This window comes from Pseudophryne corroboree, chromosome 1, assembly GCF_028390025.1.
Source record: "Pseudophryne corroboree isolate aPseCor3 chromosome 1, aPseCor3.hap2, whole genome shotgun sequence".
In the NCBI taxonomy this organism is placed as follows: domain Eukaryota; kingdom Metazoa; phylum Chordata; class Amphibia; order Anura; family Myobatrachidae; genus Pseudophryne; species Pseudophryne corroboree.
This window is the reverse complement of record NC_086444.1, coordinates 785,586,900-785,603,126: the sequence shown is the minus strand read 5'-3', so window position 1 is coordinate 785,603,126 and position 16,227 is coordinate 785,586,900.

Here is a 16,227-nt window from a genome sequence, read left to right as displayed (position 1 = left end):
GTCGCTTATCTTACTCACACAGCGACCTCGGTGCAAATTTTAGGACTAAAAATAATATTGTGAGGTGTGAGGTATTCAGAATAGACTGAAAATGAGTGGAAATTATGGTTTTTGAGGTTAATAATACTTTGGGATCAAAATGACCGCCAAATTCTATGATTTAAGCTGTTTTTTAGGTTTTTTGGAAAAAAACACCCGAATCCAAAACACACCCGAATCCGACAAAAAAAATTCGGTGAGGTTTTGCCAAAACGCGGTCGAACCCAAAACACGGCCGCGGAACCGAACCCAAAACCAAAACACAAAACCCGAAAAATTTCCGGCGCTCATCTCTAATTATACTCAGTCCTCAGGGTAAGTTTTGGACCAAATAGTAATCTGGGAGTAAATATCCATCAAGGATGAATTATATTACCATCTTATAATGAAATTCCCAATGTCTGTCTTGAAGATTAGCAAAAAGTCTTTTAAATGAATGCCCAGAGTATGGTGAGGTTTGATGATGCAATCCAATATGCCCATGTGGATAGGTGGTCAAATAGATCCAATGCTAATCCAAAGCATCAAATGGGGTACTGTCTTAACGTGTTTCATTCAGGAAGGTATCCACAACTTCCTCAGAAGCAAGTCCATGTACCTCCTCCTCTCTAGCACCAGGAGCATCAGAGTCTACTGCACATGCACAAAACACTGGGAAGATGGCTGCCGCGCCATTTTCACAGTGACATGTACATCGCTGCTGTTGGTGACACGGGTCTCTAGAGAGGTAAGTATTTAAAAAATGGATGAAGAGTGTACACCACACACACTACACCCATTATAGATACGCCATTGACCTGGACCAAACACTGCTTGTGACCCCAACTCTGCTGTTATATGAACAATTTTAGTCACAGTTCTTGACTCCTCTTTACTCAGCTGCTTTTTTATCTGGTACCTCACAGTGGTATGTGCAGATGTTTAGGACGTGTCTTTTCTTAAAAATCCCAGGTTTGTAGAACTCCCACATACCTGGCACAGAAAAGCTCAGTAGTCAGGTTTGAGGCACACAGTGTACAGTCAAACTGGTTCTTATTCAGGGAATCAGTATACAGGACTACAGTTTAAAAACTTGAAAATGCTTACACAGTTTAGGAATGTCATGGGATGTAATAGTTCATTATTTGGAGGCTGAGGGGGAGATGTATCAAACCTTAAAGTGAGATAACTTGTCATAGCAGCCAAACAGCCTCTGTCCTTTTATAGAATGTACAAGACAATAAAAGAATGGATTCAGAGGACCGCTGTCTTGATTAAAGAGGATTTAATGGTCCTCTGCAATGTTGACCTAAACAGGTGACAATAACCTGTCTTTTTTGGGATGGAGATGTGCAGCCGTACTCACTGTTACATGTACACTGGTGAGTGAATGGAGTTTGAGCAGAGTGTGGTTTCATACAGCTTACCAGCTAGTGAATGTATACTGCAAATGGGTAGCAGTGCAGGGATGTTGGAACAGCTTTATAGCAGGTATTAACCTGGTCTCTGATAAGAGCTAAGCAGGAGACTTTTGTCTTCCAGTTCCACCATGTCAATCTACACAGTACAAGCACGATGGTTCCAACACATGCTCAGTAGAGATGTCAGTGGCCATCTTGGGATGGGGAATAAAGCCTATATGGAGAACAGGAAGACTGGAGTCTGTGCAGTAGCACACTCCTCTTTCAACAGGCAATGCCATTCTAGAAATTCTGTTATTCAATGTTGTTGAGTTTAATAGAGATACTCAAACTTTTCTGCCTGCCGGTTTAAAATCCTATCAAACGCCTCCTGACCACTTACATGCCGACTAGCAGGTACTATTCCCACTTGTGGGTGTCCACGACACCCATAGAGTGGGAATAGAACCTGTGACAAGCCCGCAAGGGCCCCCCCTCCCCCATCGATATACCGAAAACAAGCATACTGCCGATCGGTATGGTGACCGGCGGTCTTCTGAACGCCGGTCGCGCATACCCAACCCGTATCTGCCATTTTTCAATAAACCATCATCTGCTGGTGTATGCCTATATAACCCTGCAATATCAACACCTGCACACACATCATTTCCAAAGTTACTTTGGTAAACCTAATAGTTTTATTCAAAGTTCAAACTAAAACTTTCCACAAACATTGCATTAAATTTGTTTCTGAGTAATTGAGAAAAGATATTATTTTATCAACCCTTGCAAATAGAATTAATCCTGCTCATTGAGCGATACCAAATATACCACTTGCTTGAGTGGGATTCTTCAAGGTTTAGAGTGTTCAGCAAAGGATTTCTCATTTTGAGTATTACTTTAAATGCGATCAGTAGAGTGTGAAAATCCCATTTCATACCGTATGTAGTAAAAGTTCTGTTGGCTGTGTTCCAAAGTTTAGAAACTGTTCCAGAGTAGTACACCAAACACAGAGAGCTGAAGCCTGCGACACATTGTCCTAATTCTAATACTGAACAGAAGAAACCAATCAAAGAAAATGGCTTCTCATTCACACAGAGTATTCTCTTCTTAGGAAGTCTTTATGACTGTTTCAGTCTATTTATCTCTCGGCTCATGATTCATTTGAACACATAAGTCTCAGGTGGCATGTATAGCTTATCTTTGAAACTTAAATCAAGCCAATAGCCATGCACATTCATTATCAGTGATATAAATGTGAAGGGACAGGATGGTTAATTGCTTGTACTCTGGAGGTATCAAGCATTGGTTGCAGTGGTGTAATGACAGATTAGAACATTCTTTTACATGCCAGTATATTGCAGATCATGACATTATACAGTGCACTTGTTACAGCTCTTGGTACATTCAGCATTACAGTTAATATCTAGAATTTATATAAAATGAATAGTAGCGCTAGGGTTTTAAGAAAAGAAACAATATACTGCGGTTTGAGAAAATAAAAATATATTTATTTATACAATCAATATCATATTAAAAATTCATGCATGTAAAATAGAATAAAGTGCTTTTGAGAAATATATAAGCTCTAAATGGCAATTTATAAAAGGTGGAATGCTGGCTCCTGACTCTGGAACAATATAGAATATAGAGTCTTGCAATATAGGGAGAGCACAGTTAGTATATGATGTATCCAGTAGATTACCAGTTTAGGATAAGAGGTTTATATTACCCAATCCGCGTTTGTAGTCCTTCTTATCCTCTGATAGAGGTGCTGTTATATGAACGGACAAGTGATGGACACTAAAGATGGATGTCTCTCTCTCTCTTATTTAGCCGGTCTGGAAAGGTATAAGGTAGTTTCAATTGGTGTGTCTCCTTAGCATCTTTTTAATTATGTCCAGATAGAGCCAGTGGATCCAAGCATATAGGGCTGTATTGGGGCTCAACGCGTTTCCGTGTGGAAGTGCACCCACACCTTCCTCAGGAGCATATGATCGATTCGATATGCTGCTGAGGAAGGTGTGGGTGCACTTCCACGCGGAAACACGTTGAGCCCCAATACAGACCTATATGCTTGGATCCACTGGGTAATATAAACCTCTCATCCTAAACTGGGTAATCTACCGGACACATCATATACTAACTGTGATCTCCTTATATTGCAAAACTCTATATTATATATAGAGTCAGGAGTCAGCATTCCATCTTTTATAAATTGCCATTTAGAGCTTATATATTCCTCAAAAGCACTTTATTCTATTTTACATGCATGCATTTGTAATATGATATTGATTGTATAAATAAATATATTTTTTTATTTTTTCAAACCGCAGTATATTGTTTTTTTCCGTAAAACCCTAGCGCTACTATTCATTTTATATTTATTCTATTTTTAAGGAGCCTTAAACACTCCTCAGTAGCTGCTTAGCTGTACAATGAGTCCTCTCCTTTTTCTATATATCTAGAATTTGTTTAAATGACAAGTAATGAAAACTGAGCAAACTTGCTGTAGTCACATGATATTTCCATTTTCTTTCATTCCCTTATCATCTGCTGTAGGTCATCCAAACACAATGGTCTGCTTTTACCTTATAACATGGGTTGTATTTATAAAAAATAAATAAGAACAGCTTTCGCATCATTGTTTAATTTATCATAGGTTAGTGATAGTGTAAGATGCAGAAAGTGAGTAAATCAGAAAGAAAACATTTAGGGGTATTCAATTAGCTCTGAACATTTCAGTGCTATCGAATTTACCCCCCTGCGTATTCAATTGTGGGCTGTTTTCACCCATTTCAAAGGCATTTTCGCCAATGCCCATTAACTTTTTTTTAGCAAAAAAGGAATTGGTGAAAAATGCCTCAAAATCAGCGAAAATGGCCCACACTGGATTTGCCACATTTTTCGCTCCTGACTAATTTTTCGCCTAGGCAAAACAAATGGCCCTGCTATTGATTAGGGTGAATCACCATTCATCCTAAAAAATAGCGAAAAGTGTGAAAAAAAATGTCCCTAAATAAATATTGTGCCACTGCAAAATTTTGTAATATACTGTAAGATTCCATTGTATAGCCATTCATCATTATAATGGTGAATAATATCCTGTACAGACAGACATACACATTTTTCCAATACATGTATTTCCTTACATAAACACGTCGTAGCTCATGTACTTCCAAAAACATTTTCACTTTCATTATAAGTAGGAAAATTTGTGCGTACTTACAGTACATGCATATGTTCAGTCAGGCACATCTGTAGATGCATCTAGCCCAGTAGTATACATCCCATGCAGGGCAGTCTTAACAGCAGTGTAGGCCCCTGGGCACAGCAATGCACTGGGGCCCGTACCCATCCTCCATTGGTAGGAGTAGGTGGTGCTATCAGTGGCAGCTTTGATGTCCCGCGGGCGGTAGGGAGTGTTCTCTCTTCCGCTCAGCATGTAGAACCTGGAGCAGTAATTTCTGCTAATTACTCCTTTACTGCACAGATGGTGGGAGATGGGGCAGGAGGGAGAACACTAAACTGTAGAAGTGAGCATTGGGCTTAATAAAGGTGCCCTAGTACATGACTTCCAGGGTGGTAGGGGGTGTGTAATACGCAGGGGAGGGGTGGATAGTGGAGTGTGCTTAACAGGCATAATTTTCCAGTTCGAGGACAGCTTACTTGACTGCAGATATCTTAAGTTTCTGGAAACAAATTTCTTAGCTTTGAATTGGATAAAAAACTAGAGAGTCCTTCCTTTCGGGAGGTACTGGGGACTTGGGGATCAGAGGTCAGGAGCCAGAGCAATCCACCAATGAAAATATAAAACTGCATATTAGGCATGTGGAGCTGGGGCAGGGACCAGCCACTTGAAGGCTGATATTTCTCGTATTGAGCATAGTGGAGACAAGATGCCAGTGTCCACCAAAAGGGGATAGTCCCAGCTTTTAGAGTTTACCCTCAGAAAAACTTAAGTGATACAGAACCCGAGATATCTAGCTTGGAAGAGCAATTAACAGGCTTGGATGGGGACCACTGGTTTGAAGTCAGATTTCTCTGGATCCCCAGGGCCGATTTTCAAAAATATGGTACCCCTGGAAAGAGGGGACCCTCGGCTATCAGCCAATGGCCTTTATACTCCTGGGGCCCTTAGGCAAGTGCCCATTGAGCCCATATGAAGAGAGCATAGGGCTAGTGTCAAGAAAGAACAGAGATAGCATATAGATGTGGTTCCATGATGCTATTAAAGTAAAAGTCTTATTTCCTATTTTACATGAGTCTCATGTACACAAAAAAAGATATGTTTTAATTAAATTGAAATATTTATCCATTTCCAATTTTAAAATCCAATAGCATTTTTATTCTGCAGTAGACCAAATAGAAATGTAAGGTAATTAATGATAGCAGACAGCAACAAGGACATATAATATTGCTCTGTTTGTAATGAAAATGAGGGGTCAATACACAAGTAGCCAATCAAAACTAAAGCAGGTAGTGAAAGTTATCATCATTATTGCACATATTTTCCCTAGTCCTCAATCACCCACAAAACATACAGCTCCTGAAAGTTGTAGCTATATGTGTAATTGAATTTCATTTATATATTTATATATATATATGCTATGCAAGTTGCACAACACTCTCAGTTCTCAGAGAGGCAATACCATACTTGAGGTGTTTTTTTATCTTCTCTCTGGGAGAAGCATGAAGAGGAGATTCTGCTGAGACTTTGGGGGCATGGACGGGTCTCTACGTCAGTATGTACAGCCATCTCCAGAGGACCATAAATTCCCCATACTGTCTCACCAGACCTGCCCACTTCAATAGGAAATGGGTGGGATGTAGGAGATTTGCTTACCCTGCCAGGGGTGTGGGGGGATTACCTGAAAAATCATGAGTCTCCTATAACGTTTGGGAGAGTAGGCAAGTATGGGCAATTCACTGGCATATGTAATGTAAAATAGTAATAAGGAAACTAGAACTTTAACATATTGTACAGTATATGCACAGCAAATGTTTTACTGAGAAAACTGTTACTCTTCTCTAGAGATGTGCGGCTGGCACTTTTCGAATTTTTTGTTTTGGTTCTAATTCCACTTTCGTGTTTTGGTTTTGGCTGGGTTTTGCCAAAACCACCCATTCGTGTTTTGGTTTTGGATCTGGATGATTTTTTAAAAAAAACCCATAAAAACAGCTAAAATCAGAGTTTGGGGGTAATTTTGATCCTACGGTATTATTAACCTCAATAACAATCATTTCCACTCATTTCCAGTCTCTTCTGAACACCTCACAATATTGTTTTTAGGCCAAAATGTTGCACCAAGGTTGCTGGATGACTAAGCTAAGCGACACAAGTGGACAACACAAACACCTGGCCCATCTAGGAGTGGCACTGCAGTGGCAGACAGGAGGGCAGATATTCCCCCCTGTTGCCATATAGACCATTACATAACAATATAATTTAGTAGGTACCAAAGTTAGAACAAATTATGTAAATTAAATAATATGATTTATTACCCAATGTGATTTTAACCAGTTAAGAGTGTGTGTATATATATATTATTGTAAGGTATAACTTAAATAGGTTTGAATGTATTAGTCTTATGTTTTGAGAATTTAGTAGCATGTATTTCTGTGTGTTTTACTGCAAGATTATGGGTCATTATGTAAGAGACAGGTTTTCTCTGTGTAAGCCATATAGCCAGAATACACAATACATTGAGCATTACACAAATTCATCCCTTCCATGCCATTATTCATATCTGTATTAATCAAAGGATTAACGTCTGATCTGCGCTATACCAAGTACAATTAAATCAAAGTTTACATGATATGTAGATATATGTATACTGTATACTTGATTCACACACAGCAAATAAATAATCATAACTTGGTGGATAAAGTCAATAGGTCACCTAGCTCAGGTCTCATAATATGCAAACAGTTACTGGTATGAACAGGGTACATTGGAATTCACAATCAAAGATCTTCATACCTTTAGAGAGTACATCAACCAGCTGGCCTATTGTCCAGTTATACTGCTGGCCAGAGGCAATGATAATATAGGATCAAACGCACTATAAACAGGTCACAATCATTTATGCTAACACCCTAGGGCCTAGGCGAAATAGATCGTTTACACATCCATACAAAGGTAGATCTCTGATGGATAAAGGAATACCAAACTTTATGATCCCAAAATTCTCTACATGCTCACCACCGTGGGACGGAGTTAGCAGAGAACGTTTTATTACACTTTGGAATCTGTCAAAACCTATAATTATGTACTCCATTGGAAACTGTGGGCATATACTAGTTTTGAATTGGTAGAATATAGGATATAAGGGGCAGTCTGATAGATAGAGAGTTAGAAGGAGAGGAGGAAGGAACGAAGTCCAGAGGGAGTCAGGATCCTAAGACGGTAGCTATGAATTATGCCCTCACATATTCTTGCAAGTGTATAGTATGTGTATTAATTGTTTAAGTTTGTAAAACTGTTTGTGTCTTATGTATGTACCATGGTTAAGGAGGCATAGATAAATTATAAGATTTATTATCATTGTGTTATCTTATCTTGTATTTTGTATCACCTATAATAAATGTACTAGACAAAATAGAGCTGGTATTCCAAGTCTTGAACTCATTTTCGGAATCACTAAAAGTTACACATGAAATCTGCATATATTATATAAGGCTCTGCAAGTTGGGACAATTGACTTGTAGTCATAAAGTATAGAACTTATATGTTCAATGAGCCAGGATTATATATCTCTGTAAAGTATATTTAGGCTTTGCCTGGAAATATTTCCTGGACAGTAGAGATATAGCTCCTTAAATCTGAGCCAATCACAGGTATTAAATAGGAACGTCCACGCATAACATATTGTGTGATTGGACCAGTACTAAACATCACCCCTTTTGTTATGAGCCCACCTATTTGTAAGCCTATTACAATATATTTGCAGATCTAAAATACATAAACCATTATATCAATATATGATATAATAAATATATGTTATATAAGATTCCATAAATCTACATTGGCGACCACGGAAGGGACTTGGAATTATTCAGTATCAATTTTGACTAAATACAATATTTAGGGGCAGCGCAAGGGCTATAAGCCCGCTGGGCAAAATACAAGATCACAGTGGAATAAGTTGCAAATGACTAGAGAATTTTATTTTCTAAAAAAGGCCTAAAGTAAGAAATTAAAAAACACGGGTGTTAGAGTTTAACTTATCAGGCTAGCGAACAGATAAGGGAGGATACCACGTGCAAAATATAGGAAATATTGTTCCCAAATACTAAAAGTTTGTAATTCTCAGTGATAGAATACATATAACGAAAGGGAATAAATCTGTAAAATGGCTACAATGTCAAATATAGACAGCATTGTAGTGAAATACATCACAAAGCAAAAGTGTACAGACTTTGCTTGTGATGCCAAATTAAAAGAAAACCCATGGAGCTATGTCCAGGGTTTGTTTGATGATGAAATTAAATCATCAAAGAAAAGGAAACAGAAAGGAATAGCCATTGCAGGCTTGTATGCAGCCTGTTTGGCTATGGATGCTAAATTAAGCAGTTTAGCTAAAACCCTACAAAAATGTAGAGAAGAATCTAATTTAAAAGAAACAGAAAGCAAGGAAAAAATAGATCAGCTAAATATCCAAATTAAAACTTTAACAACACTTAATGACATGGGTAAAATCTCCCAGGATGAAGTGTTACAGAAACATAAAAATGCTCAGAGGGAATCCACAGAATGTAGGAGAGCTCTAACAGAGGTTACAACAGAGAGAGATGAGATAATAAGTGCATATAAAGTTATGCAGGGACAGCTCACAGAATGTATGAAAGGGAAAGCAATTGACCATACCCCTTGTGTGGACAGGGAGATGCAGCTTATGCAAGAGATATCTGTTCTGAAAGGACATATTGCTGCAAACATTAGGATAGGAACTGCAGCCACTGCCCCATATCCTATCTATGCATATGAAAGAGAACAATGGGACACAAATCATGAGGACAGAGAGGACTGCTGGGGAGAGGGGAATTCTACTGAATCTACCCTCAGGGTACCCATAGCAATGGGAGAGTTTGCAGAATCAGCAGCGAATAGGGAGTGCTCTATATTAATAGGCACAGATAGTAGTGATGAAGAAGTACAGACAGAAATTGAGGCACACAGGGCTCATAAACAGCCAGCATTCCTCACTGAGAGTAGGAACACCCTATTGGGATTCAATAGTGAAGGAGAGGCCATTCACTCAAGGGCCCCTAGTGCCAATCATCCCCCACAACCCATAAAAACACTTATGGGAGTGGCAGATATGATTGGAAAAATGAGTTCAGGAGAACACATCACCTCCCATGCAGCTAATGTTCAGCAGAGGTGTGAACTTCTAGGAATTAGAAATCTCACTGATCAGGTTAAGGTACTGCAATTAACAATTCCATTAGCTGCTTGGAGCGCTTTGCCAGATCTGATTAAAGAAGGTAAAGGTACATATGAAGAAACTGTAGAGGAGCTACAAAAGATAATTAACCCTTCAGTAGCAGGCACAATGGTTGCATATGAAATCAAACAGCAAAGTGAGGAGAACCCATTAATATATGCAAATAGATTGTGGGCAGCATATAGTGCAGGAAACAGCAAAAATGACAACAGTCAGAAAAACAGCAAAGATTTCAAAAACTTGTTGGTGCATAACTCGCACCCCACAATTAAAGCTAAGTGTGAACACTTGATAGATACCGTAAAGCATAGCTATGATAAAATAATGGGATTAATGCAGCGGTCCTTTCAAGCAGTACAGGCCAGTAAGCAACGTAAGATGGCAGAAAGGAATGAGAAATGTGTTATAAAGAGGGTTGCAGCATTAGAGTCAGAAGGTAAACCAATGGTGGTTGAAGGGCCCCACATTCCAGGGGAGGTAAACACACCATTTAACCCACGATGGAACACAGGGTCACAAAGGAGAGGGGGAATGTTTAAAGAGAGATCCATTTTTAGAGGTGGAGGTAGAGGATACCAAGGACATTCAAATGATGGAGCTTGGAATAGACACATGGGTTACTCACAACATTTTGGGAACAGAGGAAAGGACACAGAGTTTAAACACCAGGGTCCCACTTACACAGAGCTAAGACACCAGCTACAGGCCATAAAAGAGAAGTATGAGAATTTAGAAAAAGCAAACAAAGTGCAGCAAGCTGACACACAAAAGGAGAAAAATTGACAGTCAGTGGCCCCAAGGATAGTTGCACCAATCACTTTAGATAGGTGCGGGCGCCCTCAAGTCTCGGTTCTGGTCAGGGGCCACCAGCACACAATGTTACTAGACACCGGTGCCGCCATATCAATCCTACATGATGATCAGCCACATCACTCTCCTCTGTCAGCAGGAAAAACAATACATCTCCAAAGCTTTGCAGGGAATAAGGTAGATACAGTGCTGTCAAACCCTCTCCAAATACAAATAGGAGATGTATCTGCAATTCACACATTTGCATTAGCCTCACTGCCAAGTGAAACTAATTTATTAGGGTCTGACTTTATGATCCCTAATGGGTGTATATTGGATCTGACTAACCTTTTACTTCTGCAGAGTTCTCCTAATGTAACACCTGAGGTTGTAATTATACCAGATTCCCATGTAATTGCTGCTGTAAAACCCAATAATGCGAAATATGATGTGCTTAAGGCTAATGTTGATCATCCTGACAAAGATTTGGTATTACCATTACTTGAACAGTTTCAGGATGCTTTTGCTAAACACAAACATGACTGTGGGAAGGTAAACAAGGTGATTGAAGTCAGTGGTCTTGACCCTCCCCCACAGAAGCAGTACAATTTCCCACAGGAGGCCATAAGCTTCATTCAAGAAACAATTGACTCTCTGTTAGAGCAGCGTGTAATCAGACCATGTGTATCCACTAACAATGCGCCAATATGGCCAGTACGGAAACCGGATGGTTCCTGGCGGCTCACAATTGACTACCGCAAACTTAATGGCCTTACGCTTAGCTGCGCACCCACTGTTGCGTCAATGCCAGACATTCTAAAAATGTTAAGCCCAGAGCATAAATGGTTCACAGTTTTAGATATTTCAAATGGGTTTTGGTCTCTGCCTCTATCTGAAGAGTGTCAATACAAATTTGCCTTCACATTTCTGGGAAAGCAATACACGTTTACATGTCTTCCACAGGGCTTCCATAATTCTCCATCATTTTTCCATACTACGATGAGAGAAATTTTAACTGATTTTTCTTCCCACAAGAATTTATTGCAGTATGTAGATGATCTCTTACTAGCAACAGAGACAAAGGAAGAGCATCTTCAGCTACTGGGAGAACTCCTTGGCATCCTCAAAGACGCAGGTTTGAAGTGTAACCCATCTAAAGCTCAGATTTTACGGGAATCTCTTTCCTTCCTGGGGATCAGTGTTACGGCTGATGGGAGAACAATATCGGCAGATAAGGTAAAAACCATCCTTCGTTTACCCCTTCCTGTCAGCATACCTACACTGAGATCCTTCCTGGGGTTGGTAAATTACTCTAGGTCCTTCATTTCTGATTTTTCACAAATATCTGCACCTCTCTATTCTCTCCTCAAAAAGGATATAAAATGGGAATGGACCCCCAGTCACACAAAGGCAGTAGAAACATTAAAAGAAGCACTAGCTAGTGCCCCTGCCCTTGCAAATCCAGACCCACAGTTACCCTTTCACTTAGAGACAGCAGCAACAGAAACAGCCATGTCTGCAGTCCTGTCACAGGAAATACATGCACAGCAAAGGCCCATAGCTTATGCATCAAAGTTACTGACACCAGTGGAATTAAAATACTCTGTGTGTGAAAAACACCTTCTTGCCACATTTTGGGCAGTAAAACAGTTCACATACATGATAGGCCTGAACCCTATCATCTTACATTCCACGCACACACCAACAAGGTTCCTCCTCACAGACAGAATCAAAGATGGGAATGTCTCTAATGCCAGGTTAGCACATTGGGCCCTTTTGTTGCAGGATCGAGATATAACAGTGAAGGCAACTAACAGTCCATCCACCTGTGCATATGGACTAATATACCAGGGACTGACACACACATGTGACTTACTCCCAGCTGACCATTCAAAACATTTGTTTAGAGCAATGCCACAGGAGGCTACAGCCCCTGAACAAACCACCCAGATCTTTACAGATGGTTCATGTTTTTATGTACATGGGTCACCCCATGCAGGTTTTGGTCTGTACATAATGCATCCCCAAACCACACCACAATCTGTTTTTCGATCTTGTGATGTAAAGTCTGCACAGTACGCTGAGCTGGCAGCAGTAGCACATGCCCTTGAATTATTCCAAGACCACAAACATGAAATCGCATTGTACTCGGACTCAGCATGGGTGTGTAATGCCCTTACTGAATTTTTGCCCTTTTGGCAAACTCATCAGTATACCTCATCTGATGGAAGCCCTCTTAAATATGCAGACCTTCTCCAGTACATAGTTTCCCTGGCACAGAGTCTAACACATGTCCCCTGGGTCTGTAAAGTCAAAGGGCATTCACCTGCATCACCACACCATGAACAGAATGAAATGTCTGACCTTTTAGCCAAACAAGGGGCACAAGAGGGGGAGCTGTGGCAGATACCGAAAGCAAGCCCAGAGCGAAAAGTGTGCCCTCTTGTATGTGCAGTGGCAAAAAGGCCAGAGATGATAAATGCACCAGACATTTCAGAGATCCAAATGCAGGACCCTGAAATTAAAGAAATCATACAAAAGTTGAGGAATGAGGAGTTGGACTTAACAGAGGGAAATACATTGGCAAAACACACACCAAATCTAACACTAACAGAGGACAAGGAAATGCTTATCCACAATGGGGAAGATACAACATGGGTAGTCCCAAAAGAGTACAGGAATGAAATGATATATCTTGTACACGACCTCCCCACAGGTGGACACCAGGGTGTAGAAAAGACACAGCAGAGACTAAAAACAATAGGTTGGTGGCCAGATATGGTAAAAGATGTACAGCAATACTGTGACAACTGTGTGGTATGTGCCCAAGTTAACCCAGCACCTAGAAAGATAAATGCTCCACTGAGAATCCAGAGAAGGGAAGGTCCCTGGAATGCCTTACAAATTGATTACATGGGCCCTCTGCCTGCCACAGCTAAAAATAACAAATACGTGTTGGTTGTGACTGACCTATTTTCAAAATGGGTAGAAATTTTTCCCTCTAAAAGTAACACAGCTCTGAGCACAGCAAAAATTCTGGTTGATCAGATATTCACACGGTGGGGCCTTCCAACATCGGTTGAATCAGACCAAGGTTCACATTTCACAGGTAATGTGATGCAAACATGCCTGGAAATGCTGGGAATAAAACAAAGCTTCCATGTCCCTTTTCATCCTGAATCTTCTGGACAGGTGGAACGTGCCAACAGACAGATCAAAACTATGTTGAGAAAGTTTGTTGGCATAAATGGTAAGAACTGGGATAATTTGTTACCCCTAGTGGCAATGGCAATAAGGGCCACACCTTCATCAGCGACCCGATTGACCCCCTTTGAATTAATGACAGGCAGGCAAATGAGATTGCCAGAGCACCTTTGGATAGATCTACACACCCCTACTATTGATAGACTGTCAATGGATCAGTACCTTACAAAACTGCAAAAAGCACTCACAGAGGTTCATCTGTTTGCAGCACAGCATTTAGGGAAAGCACAGAGAAAAGCAAAGGCTTATTTTGACAAAGGTGTAAGAGAAAATTGTTGGGAAGTTGGAGAAAGGGTCATGTTTCTAGAACTCCGACCCACAGACCATGGTCTGGGCAAGAAATGGAGAGGACCATTTTCAATAGTGGACAGACTGAGTCCCTCAGTATACAAATTAAGAATCAACGATGCAAAGAAAGTGCAGGACAAATGGGTACATGCCAATCAGATTAAACTGTACAAAGGAGAAGGGTCAACTGAGTAGCGCATCTCTCTTTCTTTCTTATAATTTTATTTTGTTTTGTTTTGGTTTTACAGAAAAATGAGAATCCCGACTTTGGTCCTGTCCTTCGTGGTGAGCCTCCAGATCCAGTGTACCAGTGAGGTCAACATTTCAATTAGAGTGGAAGCCAATCCGATTCACTGTAAAGAGGGAGAATCCATCCTCCTTCCAGTGTCAGTACAAGGCACAACAGGGAAACAGGTATCCTGGTGGGGCCCAGCAGACAAAGAAATTAAAGCCTGGGATAATGGAAACGCAGGAAACTCACCACATTACATGGGTAGAATACATGTTTTTCCAAATGGATCACTATTGCTTAGCCATGCAAACCCTACAGACACAGGAACCTGGATATATGGTTTTATCATCCCCATTCCCATGTATGGGAATCCACCCACAGTAAAGAGGACTTATGTTCCTGGGAGCATCACACTGAATGTGTCCCAGAAAAGAGACCCTACTCCCCCAAGTACCACAACAAAGGCTAAATCACTGCCATCTACTAAAACAGCTGAGTGCCCACCAACAAGTGAAGGACCCACAAGTGGCCTTACTGCCACCTCCATTCCTGGTTCCTTGATAAACAATGTACAATATATACATGTACCAGTAGTCCTAAATCTATCAAAATGGAATATGGCAGAATTTGGTTATTGTGTAAATAGTAATGTTTCTTTATTCTATGCTTCATTACTAGTAGATATTGTTGCTTCTCACCAGAGCAGAACTCAAGACCCATACACAGGACAGGCAACCCCTAACCAAAAAGGTATTTTTAGATCCAGGAAATTACAAAGCTTAGATGGGATCATTGGATCCATCCCTGGACTGTTTGGTTCCGGGATGTCAATTTGGAATAGGGCGGATTTGGAAGTCATCCGCAGACACATAGGCAATTTTGAGCAGAAAGAGGGGCAATATGTTTTGAAGCCTGTCCTGCAGGGCATTGAGGGTCTGGCCAGTGAAGAAAAATTTACTGTTTATAACATGCATGATATAGCAAGATTGTTTTCAGAGACCCAAGCCAAGATAAACGAAATCATTGAACTGAACAATAGAGAAGCCAGACAAAATCAGGTGGGGAAAGAAATAATATGCACTGCATATGGTAATTATGTCCTCAACGCAATCACACATGTAATTAGAGACCTACAATCTGGTAGAATACCTGACATTTTAAGAGATAATGACCTGACCAATTGGTATTGCTCGCAATCTGACATTGGGCATGGGGAAAATACCCCAAGAGATGGTTGCAGACCTCTGCCCATCTCCACAATTAGGAATTTAGGCACTGTGACCCCCCACCCAAATAGAGGTTCACCCCGTTGTTACAACAAGCAGCAACCTTGTGCAGTCAGCGATATCCTATATGTCTCCTTTACCATTTCTCTACCTGTGTTCGACCCAAGCAAGTCTTTATTTGACAAACTGTCTACAGTTCACTCCATTGGATATTTGGAAAAGGACATTTACAAAGAGCGGCTGGACCTACCAGAACTACTGGTCCGAGTCGACGACATCTGGAAAGTTCCACATACTGCTTGCTGTGCAGTCAAGGGAAACCAATACTTGTGTCGCTGCAATGTTTTCGAAATTGAGACGCCAATCTGCGGCCTAGAATCAAGTAAACCAAGTACCCTAATCACAGATATAAATGAACTTGCCACCATTCCCAGCAAAGATATGGATATGGGAGGACCTGAACACAGTGCAAAGCCAAATACATCAACCAGCTATACAGCCAGAGACATTGCTTGTCCAGTGCAGCTAACAAAATGGAGAACTCCAGCGGTGAAGGTTAC